The sequence below is a fragment of the Moschus berezovskii genome, chromosome Y (genome assembly GCF_049115385.1).
Source record: "Moschus berezovskii isolate FMDL1 chromosome Y, NW_MosBer_1.0, whole genome shotgun sequence".
NCBI lineage: Eukaryota > Metazoa > Chordata > Mammalia > Artiodactyla > Moschidae > Moschus > Moschus berezovskii.
Window position 1 is genome coordinate 12,524,139 of NC_142489.1, and position 15,499 is coordinate 12,539,637.

General features: G+C 40.0%; 1 protein-coding gene and 1 pseudogene across 5 annotated transcripts in view; one reads left to right on the plus strand and one right to left on the minus strand.

Moving 5' to 3' along the window:
- LOC129557942 (zinc finger Y-chromosomal protein) overlaps positions 1–3,186 on the minus strand; it is a 79,995-nt gene extending 76,809 nt beyond the window's left edge. For 2 of the 5 annotated variants that reach the window (XM_088834461.1, XM_055428593.2), the window contains exon 1: positions 2,672–3,186. The gene's annotated coding sequence lies outside the window, so the exon portion shown is untranslated. Of the gene's footprint in view, positions 1–2,313; positions 2,468–2,671 lie in introns of those variants that run through there. The other 3 variants (XM_088834460.1, XM_055428594.2, XM_055428595.2) reach the window with 2 other exon arrangements.
- On the plus strand, positions 1,858–2,525 carry LOC148773061 (uncharacterized; annotated as a pseudogene).
- Positions 3,187–15,499: the final 12,313 nt, after the last annotated feature.

Genomic DNA, 15,499 nt, shown 5'->3' on the forward strand with positions numbered 1-15,499 from the left:
AAGTCTACCCCTTTAAGCAAAAGACATTTTATATTTAATAATTTCTAATGGAAATGCTTTTAAGTAATACACTCACCTATCTTCTCCATTAAACATATGAGTCTGCTGCTGCCGCTAAGTCACTTCAGTCGTGTCCGACTCTGTGTGACCCCATAGACGGCAGCCCACCAGGCTCCCCCGTCTCTTGGATTCTCCAGGCAAGAACACCGGAGTGGGTTGCCACCTCCTTCTCCAATGTGTGAAAGTGAAGTCGCTCAGTCATGTCTGACTCGTAGCGATCCCATGGACTGCAGCCCACCAGGCTCCTCCGTCCATGGGATTTTCTAGGCAAGAGTACTGGAGTGGCTTGCCATATGAGTCTAACATACTCTTAATGTTGAACATTCATTGTTGCTCTACTGGAACATCTGCTGTTGCTGTACTGTGCAGCATACAGTTCTATCTTCTTAAGAGTTGTTTCCTAGCTGTCAAGATATAACGCAGCTATTTCTACAATTTATGTTTGTTCTTCACAACTCAACAACTAGGCTATATTAGCAACCCGCTCCCATCTGTCTCCTTCAGTTGAGTTTCTAAAATTTTCTAAACATGACAGTTCATGATAAATGTGATAGTCTTTCTTATGGAAGGTACACCATTGTTGCAAGTCTAGAAAACATGTTTTCTGAAACCTGCACCTAGAACATTCATAAATTAATATACGAGCCTTAAAGCTTAGTTGAGAGAAGAGTTTTCATAAATGGAGTTGCTTTCACCAGTGGGAAGAAAGTTTGCACAAGGCTATATGACGGTCATTCATTGTGCTCTTAGGAATTACTCTTGTTTTTAAACTGACCAAACTATTCCTGTAATTTTCAACCAGTTAGGAAAAATTTTGTTCGCTACAGAAGCCTATTTCTGAGCCAAACGTTAATTGGTGCTGTAACTTAGGACAGAAAAAAAAAGATGCTAAGGAGAGATGAAATAAAAAAGCAGCAGTACTCAGTAATTTTTCTACTAACGAAAACACTGATCAACCTACTACCAGTTTCCATTACTTCTCAACTTTTAATAGTTCTGCAGTGATTGGAGTCAGAACATGAAGGACAGCATAAGTGTTCCATCAGCCTGCAAGTTTAGAATGAATCTACCTTTTCTAATCTCAATTTCCAGTACTCGCCTACTTACACCATCCACTCTGATCAAAGTAATTTGCGGTGTCTTCTGAATAGGTTCATACTTAACATCTGCCCTTTTCCCACTCCTAACTCACCTAGTTAAGTTCCACACATTTTCAGCAAGCACCTTTGAAAACAGACAGCCTCTTACCTCAGGAACCCCTTTCTAAAGTTGCAAACGAGGGCTTCGTATTCCTATGAAGGTCTACCAGTGAACTCTTGCAAGCATCATCTCATTTTACAAACTTTATCAATCTTTACATAGTACACAGCAAGTTCACATGCGTTTCATTTTACCAATAAACCGGCATACCATGAACTCTAACATACAAAACTTTTCAAATAAAGCAAACTCTAAACAGGAAACTACAAGAACCTGTAAACACTGCATCACATTTTATTGTACTTCCATAAGAAAATCCTATTTCCAAAGTTTAACATATAGTACAAAATCAGCACCAACCGCTTAAACGCAGTTTTCCAGTAAGTTTCCAAGTTAAGGAAAAAAAAAGACTTCAAACTTTGCTTTCCAGCAATGTGCATCTTGTGACACAAAAATTAGTGAGCCCTTCCCACCCCCATCAAATTTAATTTATATTATTGAAAATGGGAGGCAAATTTTGGAAAACTGCATGGAAGGCACCCCTAAGAGTCATGTACTTAAGTAAAAACAAAATTTCTGAGATTGTCACTTGTCTTTATGAGCCCAGGAGCCTGGACAGCCATTGGGTTTAACTGCCCTCGGGAAACTACAAACCAGAGCGTTAAGTCGCAGGGTCGGGCTACTGGCGCTTCAGTCAAAACACAGCGGAAGCAGCCAGCCAGGCAACGGGCTACGGCAAACAACGCAGGAAGGTGGCGCTGCAGCCGAGGGCCATGAGCCCGAGCGTCCATCACGGCGACAAAAGGAATGGCCGCTTCCAGGAGCAAGCACGGCCACTCCGCGTGCAAACGCCGCCGTGCCTGGCCTCCGGCCCGACACCAGAGCCGCCGCAGCCGCCCGCTCTACAATCCCCCTTCATGGGCCGTAAAGAAATTTTCTCTTCTGAGGCCGCACTCAAAATGGCGGCTCTCCCTCCCTGCAACCGTCCCTGCAACCAACAGGCGTAGATTCGGCACCATCTTGTCCCCCTTTGCCCCCCTTGTTGATATTTACATAGCGAAAATCTGACCGTCTGGCCTGCGGCGTTCACCTCACGCTGGCAACCATCGCCTCCTTGCTAGGCCTAGCCCCCGCGCAGTGCACTGGAAGAACTCGTCGCCGACCTAGAGTCCCTCGGCTGTATCCCTGGCCACCGGGCAACTCTTCCCCAACTCCCGCCCGTTTGCGGAGCGCGCCTTCGCCGCCGCGCTCCTCCCCTGGCGTAACTGCGGCCTCCTTGGTGACTACTCGGTGCCGAAAACGACGCCGCGCGGCCTAGCACTGAAGGAAGTCACGCGCGCCACCGCCTAGGCCGGGACCAGACCTCCCACTCGAACTAGGCCCCGCGGCCTCAGCCGCGCTCCAGACTCACCAGAACCGGGTGCGGGCGGCCGGTGACAGCGGCGGGTGATGCAGGCCTGCCTTTCTCTGGAGCACTGGGCCGGGCTCCTACTTGTAGGGAGGGCGGAGGAAGGGAGGAGGAGCCGATTCAGAGCTGACAAAAAGCGGCCCAACTCTCCGGCACAGGCCCGCCGTCAGCACGTCACGTCACCACCCGGGAGAGAGACCCAGGAAAATGCGGAAGGGTAGACAGGCCCCCTTGTCTCTACCAAGTTGGTCCTTCGGCGTCTCGTATTGAAGCCTTTCGGGCCCCCCAACCCAAGAGCCCTATGGCCTCGCGGCACGGTCGGCGGTAGGGTCTGCGGCGGGCCATATAACAACGTTATTTCCTCCTCCTCCGCGTTCCCGTCCGCCGCTGCCGCTCACGGGCCACTGCTGCCACTCAGATCGTAAAGTCCACGCAGGGCCGCCGTTCATCGACCCCGCGGAAAGACGGCCGCTTCACACCTGGCCGGATCTGGTTTTACCCAGAGACTTATCGCGTCCCCGTGCGGATCCTGGCCCAGCTGCCTGCTTAGATGTCTGGAATTGTGAAACCCCGCCTGAAGTAAATTGTTTTCTTGTAGCTAGAGAAGAAAATTTAGTAACCCACTCTATCTTTGTTTGAAAAGAAAATATTTGTAATAAAATGAAAATAGGCATGCCACTCTGGGTGTGGGCAAGAGAAGGCGGCTTATTCTAGAACAACTATTAAGCCATTTCATCTTTATAAAATTATTCGTAGAGCCTAAATGACTTGAATGTCATGTGGAAAAGGATTAAACTTTCTGTGATTTTGCACGTTTCAGTTAACAATGTTTAATGTGTGATTGACTACGTGTGTACCTTGTGTTTGAAGATTCGTAAGCCTACTGATAAAAGTTTAAATATTCTTAAATAGACATACCGTAATTCGCTGTTTTAAGAAAACGGCATAAACAGGTAATTGTTGAACAGCATAAACGTTTAGTCACAGTAAAATCTATTATAATAAGCAGACACTTATAATCTCCAAAACTGTGTATTTTGTGTTTTTATTACTTTAAATTTGTTATTTTCTACACTAAACTTGAATCCAAGATTTGTTTTAACGTTATTAGTAAAAACGCAAACAGCGACATCTTACAGCACATTATTGTGGAATCCAGTATGCTACATACTTTCTCAGTATGGACCTAAATGATAAAGATATAATAAACAATTAGAAAGTGGAAAACCAACAAAATAGTGGAGAAATCTCTTTAAAATGTAGAAGCCTATAAAACATATCAAAACTCCCAGAATGCGATTTGTCCTGCCTTCATATACCTTGAAATCATGAAATGCTTTATAAAAACAAAAAAGTACATCAAAAATCATCTCTGGGAAAAGTTCTGGATGATAATTTTCAAAGCCATAGCTTATTTTGTTTTTGTATTTTCCAAGTGAGTAAATTTTGTTCCAGAAATCACAAAAGACAACAAATTTTTGTTTCTAGAAAACCACAAAACACTGATATATTTTCACAGAAATAAAAATATACTTTATTTTTTTCAAAGTGAAAAAAAACTAGCATAACTTCAAACAATTAACAATTAACATTGGTAACTAGCATACTTTCAATATAATAACAACCATTGTTTGGAATATTTTCAAAGAGCTCTTTTAGTATTAAGGTAACAATGGGACCTGACATCATACTTTCAACTGTAGCACCATAATCAGAACACAAAAACATAATGTAAGCATTCTTGTTACATCTCTCATGATTACTAAGTAGTCGCTCAGCTGTGGCTCTGTGACACCGTGGAGGGCAGTCTCCCAGCCTCCTCTGTCCAAGGGATTTCCCAGGCAAGAACACTGGAATATCCCCTTCTCCAGGTGATCCTCCCTACCCAGGGATCGAACCCAAGTCTCCCCTATTGCCCACAGCAGGCAGATTCCTTACCACCAAGCCAACAGGGAAATCCCATGATTACAACAACAACAAAAAAAACTAGTATAACTATTACTATAAACTACTTAAGAAAAGAGTGGCCACATAGGAAAAAGAAAAAGATGTTTTCTAATTGCAAAGGTAGGAGGTAGTTTGGACAGTGATATTTTAAAACTAGCCTTTGATATTGCATTTCATACACTAAAAGATAGTTAATTTCTGATAGTATATTAGTAAATGACCTATTTTTGTTACATGAACTTTTTTAGAATTTAAGAAAGATTATTCTATAGGTTACTATACCTAGGAAGTCAACTATATTACATAAGCTTTTTGCAAATGCAATGTAATTTGTATTTTAAATACACTTATGGATGGAAGTAAACAGTATCAGCATATGAAAAATCATTTTACCAGAAATACACATATACACACATTTAATACACATTAAAAACACAGTATATTTATGATAAAATGAAGTATAAATAGCACGGCTGTGAAACTGTTCATACAATACAAAAGACCTTTAGTAAACTTAAGATCACCATGAGCTTTTAAAGACCATAGCTACAATTCATTATTGAGAAATCTCTTAACCAAAATGTTCAAATTTACCACTCACAATTTCCATCTCCACAAAAAATAAAATGCAATTTAGCTAAACTGAGACAGAGCAAGATTTATTTTAAGGAATTCCCTCAGGAGATTATGGAGCTGTAGAAATCCAAAATCAGGTTGTAGGCCACCAGGTTCAAGACCAAAGAGAAAGTTGATGCTGTGGTTTGAGGTGGAAACAGCCTTTTTCTCATCAGGCCTCTGATTGATAAGAGGCCCATCTACATTATGGGTCTCACTAGAAAAGTCTCTGATGCTGGGAGGGATTGGGGGCAGGAAGAAAAGGGGACGACAGAGAATGAGATGGCTGGATGGCATCACCGACTCGATGGCATGAGTTTAAGAGAACTCCGGGAGTTGGTGATGGACAGGTATGCCTGGTGTGCTGTGATTCATGGGGTCGCAAAGAGGGACACGACTGAGCGACTGAACTGAACTGGAAAAATATAAACTTCAAAACACGCTTTCACAGAAACAAATAATGGTGAACCAATCATCTAGGTATCCGTCAAGCTGACACATTTAACCATCACACTTAGCTTGCCTTGAAAATTTATCATTTATCTTGAACAATTAGTAAGCTGCATGTTGTAATCTTCTGCATCCATAAAATATTATCAAGTATATTTTAATCTGCAAATAAAATTTTAAATGATAACTAATGATGTGATTTTCATAGTTTTTATTCACTTGTCAAATAAGACATTATTTAAATAATTCCTGAAAATCACCACCAACTGAATTATACTTTATAGTTGTACGTCACACTAGCAGTACTAGGTAAAAATAAATATAGGAAGCCTAGAAAGAATAATCAGTAGCAATAAACACTGCTGGTACTCAGTCTGAGATTGTGTGTATTCCCCCCAAATGCAAACATTTCCTTGGAGAAATGACAATTCCTGATTAGGACATCTTTCACTATAAAGTAAGAGAGAATAAAGTGTTAAAAGTTTGCAATGTTTAACATGTCTAACATGTCACAACCCCATAGTAACAGGCTTCCATTTTCTAAAGCTAGGAAATTTATATCAAAGCAACATTAATTGCAAGAGTCAAATACATCATAGATGCCCAGATTTATGATGTATGGTGACGCTTCAAAAAATAATCAAATTTGTAAAGTACTACCGCACAGTTGCACTCATCTCACGTGCTAGTAAAGTCATGCTCAACATTCTCCAAGCCAGGCTTCAGCAATATGTGAACCGTGAACTTCCAGATGTTCAAGCAGGTTTTAGAAAAGGCAGAGGCACCGGAGATCAAATTGCCAACATCCGATGGATCATGGAGAAAGCAAGAGAGTTCCAGAAAAACATCTATTTCTGCTTCATTGACTATGCCAAAGACTTTGTGTGGATCACAATAAACTGTGGAACATTCTGAAAGAGATGGGAATACCAGACCACCTGACCTGCCTCTTGAGAAACCTGTATGCAGGTCAGGAATCAACAGTCAGAACTGTACATGGAACAACAGACTGGTTCCAAATAGGAAAAGGTGTACGTCAAGGTTGTATATTGTCACCCTGCTTATTTAACTTCTATGCAGAGTACATCATGAGGAACGCTGGGCTGGAAGAAGCACAAGCTGGAATCAAGACTGCTGGGAGAAATATCAATAACCTCAGATATGCAGATGACACCACCCTTATGGCAGAAAGTGACAAGGAACTCAAAAGCCTCTTGATGGAAATGAAAGAAGAGAGTGAAAAGGTTGACTTGAAGCTCAACATTCCGAAAACAAAGATCATGGCATCTGGTCCCATTACTTCATGGGAAATAGATGGGAAAACAGTGGAAACAGTGTCAGACTTTATTTTGGGGGGCTCTAAAATCACTTCGGATGCTGATTGCAGCCATGAAATTAAAAGACGCTTACTCCTTGGAAGGAAAGTTATGACCAACCTAGAGAGTATATTAAAAAGAAGAGACATTACTTTTCCAACAAAGGTCCGTCTAGTCAAGGCTATGGTTTTTCCAGTGGTCATGTATGGATGTGAGAGTTGGACTGTGAAGAAAGCTGACCGCTGAAGAATTGATGCTTTTGAACTGTGGTGTTGGAGAAGACTCTTGAGAGTCCCTTGGACTGCAAGGAGATCCAACCAGTCCATTCTAAAGGAGATCAATCCTGGGTGTTCATTGGAAGGACTGATGCTAAAGCTGAAACTCCAATACGCTGGCTACCTCATGCGATGAGTTGACTCACTGGAAAAGACTCTGATGCTGGGAAGGATTGGGGGCAGGAGGAGAAGGGGACATAAGATGGCTGGATGGCATCACCGACTCGATGTACATGAGTTTGAGTGAACTCCGGGATTTGGTGATGGACAGGGAGGCCTGGCGTGCTGATTCATGGGGTTGCAAAGAATCGGACACGACTGAGCAACTGAAGTGAGAGAACATGTTATTTGCAAAGTGCCTGATTACATGCTGTTCCCGTAAAGTGAAAAAGGAAAATTTTCTTTATAAAAGGATTCTAATACATTATTAACAGAAGTAAAGGGCTTCCCTGGTGGCTCAATAGTAAAGAATCTGCCTGCAGTGCAGGGGACATGGGTTCAATCCCTAATCTGGGAAGGTCCCACATGCCTCGAGGCAGTTAAGCCCATGTGCCACCAACAACTGAGCCTGGGACTGAGACCAAGGGTTATACTACTGAACCTTGTGCGCCTAGAGCCCGTGCTCCACAACAGAAACCACTGCAGTGAGAAGACTGCACGCTGTAACTAGAGAAAAATCTAAGCAAGGCAACGAAGATTCAACACAACCAAAAATAAATTATTGAAAAAAAAAAAACAGACATACAACCTTTAATCTAAACAATGATTAATGCTAAAATATGAGGGAGTTAGTTATTTGCCTCCTGAACTATACACAAAACCACCTATGAAGTAGTGTGTTGTTCATGACGTCACCACAAATCAAAGTTGAATATGATCAACTCTGTAGATTAAACTACCAGTTTAAATTTACCAGTAAATACAGGGTTTAAAGAAACCCAAAGCATGAGTTATGATGATTCATATGGACTAATTCACAAAAACCAGGTGGCAGGCAATCTGAAAGTTACAATGTTTTATTCATTCGCATCCAAAAAATTGTTAATATTTTGTTTCTTGGCTGTGCCACACAGCATATGTGATCATAGTTCATTGACCAAGGCTGGAAACTATCCCCTGCAGCTGATCTGTGGAGTCTTAACCATTGAACTGCCACTGAACTTCCTGATCCTGTTTTTCTTAATTTGAATTTCTAAACTGAAATATAGTTGATTTTCAATGTTTCAAGTATCTAGCAAAGGCAATCAGTTTTAAATATACATATACACATACACTTAAATATTCTTTTTCCAATTCTTTTCCATTGTATTTGTACAGACTGGAGTTCTGTGTGCTATAGATGCTTATTTTATATTTAGTAGAGTGTATTTGTTAATTTCAAATTCCTAATTTATTCCTCCCTTGACCAAACTTCTTTTTGTTTTTGGCCATGATACGTGGATTCCAGGATGTCAGTTCCCTGGTCAGGGACTGAACCCAAGACATGGCAGTGAATGTCCAAAATCTTAACCACGTTGGCCAACTGTTAATGTGCTCATGTTTTAAAATATCTTTAATGTCAAGCTAAAATTTTAATGAAATAACATTATTTTAATTTGGTAGTTTAATTTTCACAGCTTTATTCTTCCAGAAATTAACATAAATTGTGTCCTTTTTTTTATCACTTGTTTTGTTATTTGCAATAATTTTTTACATATTATAAACATTATACCAGTTGCTATGTATGTCATATCCATCTTCTTCATTTTATGGAAATCAAACCCACCCATTTTTTTCCCAATTTTAAACTTAGTAGTGTGCCCTGGAAATTTCCTTAACCCCAAGTGACATCCTATAGTCACTTGTCTTCTACTTGATCTAATACCATTTTTCAATTTGAAATCAGAATCACTTCATTCCACAATCAATGTCCACATTCAACTTCCAGAGAATCTAATTTTAACTGGGTGGAACCTGAGGCTTGGTTTATTTCTCAAAAGCTCTATCAGATTGTATTAATGAGTAATAAAGAATCACAAATATAGGGTATTGAATTAGTGTAAAGGATCATATTAAAATGTATTTCAAGTAGTAAACTATTTTGCAAAGTTTTTATTTGAACCCATACTTTTGAAGGTATCTAACAGATTACACAATATGTAAAAGTAATATGTTATATTGCTCTTTGCACATACTGAGGTTTTTGCAGATTGAAGGTTTGTGGCACCTTTGCATTGAGCAAGACTATCAGCATCATGTTTGAAATAGTGATTGCTCACTTCATGTCTCTGTATCACATCTTGGGAATTCCTGAATATTTCAGATTTTTAAATTATTACATCTATTATGGTGGCTTGTGGCACTAATCCTTGATATCACTATTGCAAAAATGATTTCAGTTCACAAAAAACTAGTTATAAACTTTCCTTTGACTCTTTATCAAATATACCATTTTTTATGACTATTATTCTTTATGAATTACACATTTACCAGCCAGTGATGAGGACAGTTAATTTTCTACATTATTTTAAAATGTTTAGTTTCCTTATTTTTCCTATTAGCCTGTTTTAGGAATGTTTATATCTTCTTTTCATTTTTTTGGTGTTTATCTTTTGTTGTTTATAGTCACTTGGACTCTTTGTGACTTAGCCTGCCAGGTTCCTCTGCCCTCCATCTCCCTGTTTGCTCAACTTCATGTCCATTAATTCAGCGATGCAATCTAACCATCTCATCTTCTGCTGCCTTCTCCTTTTTCACTCTTTCCCAGCCATCTGGTTATTTTCCAAGTTGGCTCTTCACATCAGGTGGCTGAAGTATCAGAGTTTTAGCATCAGTCTTCCCTATGATGCTTTACTCAGAGTTTATTTCCTTTAGGATTACCTGGTTTGATCTCCTTGCTCTTCAAGGGACTCTCAAGTGTCTTCACCACTGCAATTTGAAAGCACCAATTCTTTGACACTCAGCCTTGTTTATGGTCCAGCTCTCACATCCATACATGACTACTGTAAAACCAATAGATTTGACTTATATGGACCTTTGTCTGCAAAGGGATGTCTTTGCTTTTTAATATGTTATCCTGGTTTGTCCTAGACTTCCTCCCAAGGATCAAGTCTTTTCAGAACTGCAGTCATCATCTTCAGTGATTCTGGAGCCCAAGAAAAGAAAATCTGTTACCATTTTCAATTTATCCCCATCTATTTGCCATGAAGTGATGGGACAGTATACCATGATCTTCATATTTTGAATGCTGAGTTTTAGGCCAGATTTTTCACTCTCCTTTCATCTTCATCAAGGCGTTTTAGATCCTCTTCACTTTCTGCCATCAAAGTGGTATCATGTGCATATCTGAGGTTATTATCTTGGCAATCTTGATTCCAGACTGTGATTCATCCAGCCAGGCATTGTGCATGATGTACTTTATATATAAATAGGCAGAGAGACAATATACAGCCTTGATATACTCCTTTCTCATTTCTAAGCCAGTTCATTATTCCACATCTGGATTTAACTGTTGCCTCTTGACCTGTATAAAGGTTTCTCAGGAGGCAGGTAAGATGGTCTTGTATTTCCATCACTTTAAAAATTTATTTGTTGTGATCCAAACAGTCAAAGTTCAGTATACTAGTCAATGAAGGAGTTTTGCTGGAATTCTCTTGTTTTCCCTATGATTCAAGAAGGTTGGCAACTTGAAATCTGGTTCCTGTGCTTTTCTAAACCCAGCTGTATATCTGGAATTCCTCAGTTGATGTACTGCTGAAGCCTAAGATTGGAGGATTTTTAGCATAACCTTGTTCAGTTCAGTTCAGTTCAGTCGCTCAGTCATGTACGACTCTTAGCGACCCCATGAACCACAGCATGCCAGTCCTCCCTGTCCATCACCATAACCTTGTTAGCATGTGAAATGAATGCAACTCTGCAGTAGTTTGAACATTCTCTGGCACTGCCCTTCTTTGGGACTAAAGTAAAAACTGATATTTTCTGGCCCTGTGGCCACTGATGAGTTATCAAAATTTGCTGACCTATTGAGTCTAGCACTTGAAGAGCATCACCATTTATCATTTTTAAACAGTCGAGTGGGAATACCATCACAACCACTTTGTTATCATGGCATCCGGTCCCATCACTTCATGGGAAATAGATGGGTAAACAGTGAAAACAGTGTCAGACTTTATTCTTCCGGGCTCCAAAATCACTGCAGATGGCGATTGCAGCCATGAAATCAAAAGATGCTTACTCCTTGGAAGGAAAGTTACGACCAAACTAGATAGCATATTAAAAAGCAGACACATAACTTTTGCCAACAAAGTTCCATCTAGTTAAGGCTATGGTTTTTCCAGTGGTCATATATGGATGTGAGTTGGACTATAAAGAAAGCTAAGAGCTGATGAATTGATGCCTTTGAACTGTGTGTTGGAGAAAACTCTTGAGAGCCCCTTGGACTGCAAGGAGATCCAACCAGTCCATCCTAAAGGAGATCAGTCCTGGGTGTTCACTTTAGCGACTGATGTTGAAGCTGAAACTCCAATACTTTGGCCACCTCATGTGGAGAGCTGACTCATTGGAAAAGACCCTGATACTGGTAAAGATTGAGGGACATAGGAGAAAAGGACAAAAGAGGATGAGATGATTGGATGGCATCACCAACACAATGGATGTGGGTTTGAGTGGACTCCAGGAGTTGCTGATGGACAGGAAGGCCTGGTGTACTGTGGTTCATGGGGTCACACAAAGTAGGACATGACTGAGTGACTGAAATGAACTGAATGTTTTCTAAGGCCCACTTGACTTATTTATATATAACAACTAATTGTCCAACAAGTTTTGTCTCCAGAATGTTATATATAATCTTAACAGAACTATAGTTGGATATATGCCTCTACAACTAAATCATATTTCCCAATCCCTAAGTCATCTGTCATCAGAAAACAAAATTCTAACAATACATGAGGTAGAGATTTTATGTCTTTTCAGGATCCTGCTATTAAAATAGAGAAACTCTGATAAATCCCACTTTTTGTTCCTTTTCTAAGTAGTTAATTATTTTGGCATATGCTTAAATTTTGATATTGGAGTCAGGTCATGGCTATGTTTCCAGAGTACTATTCATATCAAATGATACCACTTGAAGCCAGAGACTGTTATCTTTATCACTGATACTCAAACATGCTGCTAAGAATCACTTTCAATTTAATTGATCTATTTTTTAATTGAAGGACAATTGCTTTACAATTTTAGTTCAGTTCAATCCCTCAGTCGTGGCCAACTCTTTGCGACCGCATGAGCCGCAGCACACCAGGCCTCCCTGTCCATCACAAACTCCCGAACTCCACCCAAACCTGTGTCCATTGAGTGGGTGATGCCATCCAACCGTCTTTGTCCCCTTCTCCTCCTGCCCTCAATCTTTCCCAGCATCAGGGTCTTTTCAAATGGGTCAACTCTTTGCATCAGGTGGCCAAAGTATTAGAGTTTCAGTTTCAGCATCAGTCCTTCCAATGAACAACCAGGACTAATCTCCTTTAGGATGCACTGGTTGGATCTCCTTGCAGTCCAAGTTTCCTGTCAAATATCAACATGAATCAGCCATAGGTATGCATATGTTAACCATCTCTTACAGGCTGGGGATTCCTATGTAAAAATATTGTAAAAATAATAGAAGTGAAGTGAATTAGAATCAGCAGGCATAAAAATACACTGCCAATGGTTATTACTTTCTAAACTCGTAGTCTCAGTTGTTACATCAGCTTACCACTAGTGAACCAGAAGACTGTTGCCTAACATCCCATTGAATAGTCAGTTTCAGCAGCATCATTTAATACTAACTTATCCTACGTGATGAAAGTTAACAGTTTCTGCCATTAAGAGCTCTTTAAAAAGTATGACACTTTTGGAAAAGACAATGACACTTGTGTGTATTTCTTCCTTTCATTTTTATAAAACAAGTTTTCATACTAAGAATAAAAGACCAAAGTATGGTTGTGGTGACTGTTCACATAGATGTGAATATACAAAAACAGCACTTTTTTGTATAATTTAAGTGGGTGAATCATATGGTATGTTAATTAATTTAAATAAACCTATTTTTAAAAAGTTTCCTGTGTCTTGAGATGGAGAAATATGCAATTAGAAAAAAGACTTCACTATATCTCACAAAAAGTGATAAACAAGTAGGTAAAACATGTGTAACAATATAGATCTGAGTAGAGTTCTTAGTCAACTTTGACTTGACAGGTAAAGAATTATTTATTTAGGCTGTTAGCATAAGTGATACCATCTGAGGGCTGTAGGTCACTCCTGTCTTTCTGCTTAACCTGCCCAGGACTATACCATTCAGTAAATGACTTCTCTGTTGTCAGAAGCTTAACATATTGTTTACAATGGTTCTTACAATAAAGACATTTGTTGATGTATCCTCAGCACAAACCAGGTTCAGTTAAGTTCAGTAGTTCAGTCATGTCCAAATCTTTGCGACCCCATGGACTATATAGCACGCCAGGCCTCCTTGTCCATCACCAACTCCTGTAGTTTACCTAAACATATGTCAATTGAGTAGATGATGCCATCCAACCATCTCATCCTCTGTCATCCCCTTCTTCTCCTACCTTCAATATTTCCCAGCATCAGGGTCTTTTCCAATGAGTCAGCTCTTCACATCAGGTAGCCAAAGTATTGGAGTTTCAGCTTCAACATCAGTACTTCCAATGAAAAGCCAGGACTGAGCTCCTTTAGGATGGACTGGTAGGATCTCCTTGCAAGGAGAGTCAAGGGATTCTCAAGAGTCTACTCCCAACACCACAGTTTAAAAGCATCAATTCTTTGGCACTCAGCTATCTTTATGGTCCAACTATTACATCCATTCATGACTGGAAAAACCACAACCTTGACTAGACAGACCCTGTTGGCAAATAATGCCTCTGCTTTTTAATATGCTGTCTAGGTTGGTCCTAACTTTCCTTCCAAGGAGTAGGCTTCTTTTAATTTCACGGCTGCAGTCACTATCTGTAGTGATTTTGAGGCACCAAAAGTAAAGTCAGCTACTGTTTCCCCATCTATTTGTCGTGACATGCTGGGACCAGATTCCATGATCTTAGTTTTCTCAATGTTGAGCTTTAAGCCAACAGTTTTACTCTCCTCTTTCACTTTCAACAAGAGGCTCTTTAGTTCTTCTCCGCTTTCTGCCATAAGGGTTGTGTCATCTGCATATCTAAGGTTAGTGGTATTTCTCCTGGTCACCTTGATTCCAGCTTGTGCTTCATCCAGCCCAGCGTTTCTCATGATGTACTCTGCACATAAGTTAAATAACCAGGCTGACAAGATACAGCCTTGACACACTCCTTTTCCTATGTAGAACCAGTCTGTTATTCTATGTCCAGTTCTAACTGCTGCATCCTGACCTGCAAAAAGATTTCTCAAGAGGCAGGTCAGGTGGTCTGGTATTCCCATCTCTTTCAGAATTTCCCACAGTTTACTGTGATCCACACAAAGGCTTTGGCACAGTCAATGAAACAGAAATATTTTTTTTCTGGAACTCTCTTGCTTTTTCGATGATTTAGCAGATGTTTTCAATTTCAATTTCAGCTCTGGTTCCTCTGTGTTTTCTAAAACCAGCTGTATAATCCCAAGGGATTAGATTTAGGTCATAACTGAATGTTCCAGTGGTTACCCCTACTTTCTTCAATTTAAGCCTGAATTTGACAATAAAGAATTCATGATCTGAGCCACAGTCACCTCCCAGTCCTGTTTTTTACTGACTGTATAGAGCTTCTCCATCTTTGCCTACAAAGAATATAATCAATCTGATTTCAGTATTGACCATCTGGTGATGTCCATGTGTAAGAGTCTTCTCTTGTGTTGTGTTGGAGAGAGTGTTTGCTATGACCAGTGTGTTCTCTTGGCAAAATTCTATTAGCCTTTGCCCTGTTTCATTCTGTAATCCAAGGCCAAATTTGCCTGTTACTCCAGGTGTTTCTTGACTTCCTACTTTTGCATTCCAGTCCCCTATAATGAAAAGGACATCTGTTTTAAGGTGTTAGTTCTAAAAGGTCTTGTAGGTCTTCACAGAACTGTTCAGTTTCTTCATTATTATTGGTCGGGGCATAGACTTGGATTACCACAATATTGAATGGTTTGCCTTGGAAACGAACAGAGATCATTTTGTCATTTTTGCGATTGCATCCAAGTACAGCATTTCGGACTTTTTTGTTGACACACCAGGTTAGTCAACCATTTATAAATATTGGAATCTGGAAATG